The 2,500-nt window shown below is 42.7% G+C and overlaps 1 long non-coding RNA gene across 1 annotated transcript in view; it reads left to right on the top strand.

The window, feature by feature from the left end:
* Positions 1 to 2,500, top strand: part of LOC101856090 — a 9,625-nt gene that overhangs the window by 3,482 nt on the left and 3,643 nt on the right. Inside the window, exon 3 of the long non-coding RNA XR_220340.3 lies at positions 2,178 to 2,306. This is a non-coding gene — a long non-coding RNA (uncharacterized LOC101856090). The remainder of the gene's footprint in view (positions 1 to 2,177; positions 2,307 to 2,500) is intronic.

The raw sequence follows: 2,500 nt of genomic DNA, 5'->3' as shown, positions 1-2,500 counted from the left end.
GGAAGTGATAGTAAGAAACGACAAAAGGATAATTGCAACAACTCTTACATATACAACGACGAAGCCATCAATGTCAACAAGAACAGGAACAAGAACAATAACACGACGACGATTACGACACTGCCAGCAGTAGTTGAACAATACATTCCTTCTCAACACCCTTTGCAATAAATATAAAAAGCAAGCAAGCAAGCAAGCAAGCAAGCAAGCAAGCAAACAAGCAACCAAAGAACCAACCAACCAACCAACCAACTAACCAGCCAACCAAGCAACTAACCAAACAAACGAACAAACAAACAGCGACATTCAACTGTAGCAGCACCACCTGTCTCCACTCCCAGCCCTGGGAGTGGACAATTATCTACTTCCATCTCATCTGGAGAAATAAGCCAATAAACCGGTCTGGACGTTTTCCCCACTGAGATGGGATCTAGGTTTGTTTTACCTCCTGGCGGGTGCCACCGGAAGCCGCAAGATGATTTCCGGAGCTTTCAAGGTCAAGGACTTTCCACTCTTTTTTGTTCCCTCTCGTTATCATATAAAGATCGTCGGCCACTGTGGTCCTGTCTTTTACGAGTTCCGAGGCGGGAGTTTGAGCTTCGAAGCCGAGAGGGATCCGTATGTAATTTTCTTTTCCTTCCTGGACACCAACCCTCAAACCTCAATGGTGCAGAGTTCTGGCAGAGAGCCAAGTGCTCAACCTTCGCTGTAAGATATAAAGTGTCTTGTAGAAGGCGCTGAATTTCAACAGCAGCACCGTTACCTCCATAAAGAACAAGTATGGTACGACTTCAATTACTATGAGTATGACATTGTTTCAGTGGACCGCTGGAGGACTCTTCTTAAAGTTTCTCAAGATATAACTTTTCCTTTCCTTTTGTGTTGATTGTCAATTACTTCATAAGTAGCCTTGTTGTGCTTGAACACTAAAATTAGTATGGCCAATGCTATATCTAGCGTCACCAGGCCGAAATTTGGACTACCTTAGTCTACTCCACTTCTGTTTAGTTCGAGTAAAGAGATGCACGTCGATACGAGAATGGCCGTCTAGTCCACTGAAAACCCCCCACAGACGGACAGACACTACACTGGAAAGAAAAGAGTACAGCCTTCCAGTACTGCCTTCCAATCAGCCTCTATTTTTGTTTAGTAGAACGTCAAACCTTTCTAACAAAAGAAGTTCTTCATTGCAAATAACCCTCCATCTCCTCCAATCCCCGCTCCACCCACCCATAGTCTCATCCACAACCCACGTACCTGACACACATAAACCGCACCACCCTGATTCTGACCGTTTGAACTTGCGGAATTCATCAAGTACAATTAGCCTTTGGCAAGAAAACGAGACGTCTAGGGCCAGGTCACCAACCTAACAGCTGATACTAATTGATTACAGACACTGAGGTACCCAGCAATACCTCGTACCTCGAAGGGGTCTTGCAAACAAAACACTCGTCACATCAACACTGATGCTCGGCATCTAATTGAACATACACAGCTGCTGGTTAATTTGTCGAAAACCTAGAGAAATGTCTTTTGCTTCATCATAACGTTAGTCGTATACAACGGCCCCAACACTGTGGACAAATAGAAGGTATTATGATTTGACCAAGCATAACAATAAATTAAGCTGGTTTGGCTATAAAAACAACAAACTGGTAGAATGATATTTACTGATTACTTACTCCCGAAGCCTCTTTCAAAAAGCCGACACGGCGCGCCCTGTTCATAATGTTTTTGTTACAGGAGTCTGGAACAGGAGTCTGGAAATATCGTTATACTAGATTAGGGGCTCACATTGGGTAATAGTTAAAGTGTATACAACGAGCTGACATCTTTGAACAAAATATAGAATACGCTTTAACAATAATAAGTACCGTATAATCCGATGGTCATGCCGTGCAGTTACCCTGTACTGCAAACTATTTTTATTTGACTACTTTTATGCCAGAATATCCCATTCAACATCAAGCACCATCTCTTATGTTGTGCGTGTACTTTGTACTTAAACAATAGCTTTGCGCCGAACTGAAAATAGTGAAGGTAATGCCACATTTAACTTCTACCAAAACAGACTTTAAGGTATTCTCCCTTCCCCCCTTTTCCAAGCAAACTACATTTTGCTTTTGTAACAGACTGCGGTAAATATAAGTGTTTTTTCTTCTCCGTGATGTCAGCATCCGCCATGGGTCACATGATCTCGGACACCCTCCACTACCTGATCCACCAGTACGTCTGCATGAACTACGATATCGTGCTCTTCACCTTGCCCATAGCTTACTTCGTCTGGCTACTGCTCATCAAAGGTGTGTCTATGTCAACATAATTTCTTTCAAAGTATAAGGCTATTCAGTTATTTTTAGTAAAGTGTTTCCCCCTTCCCACCCCCACCTTCATTTCTCCCCCCCTCTCTGTCTCTCTCTCGCTATGTCTGTCTGTCACTCACTATCTATCTATCTATCTATCTATCTATCTATCTATCTATCTATCTATCTATCTA

This window comes from Aplysia californica, unplaced genomic scaffold, assembly GCF_000002075.1.
Source record: "Aplysia californica isolate F4 #8 unplaced genomic scaffold, AplCal3.0 scaffold00113, whole genome shotgun sequence".
NCBI classification, from domain to species: Eukaryota; Metazoa; Mollusca; class Gastropoda; order Aplysiida; family Aplysiidae; genus Aplysia; species Aplysia californica.
Note: the sequence above shows the minus strand (reverse complement) of the source record. Positions and strands in the feature narration are given on the sequence as shown.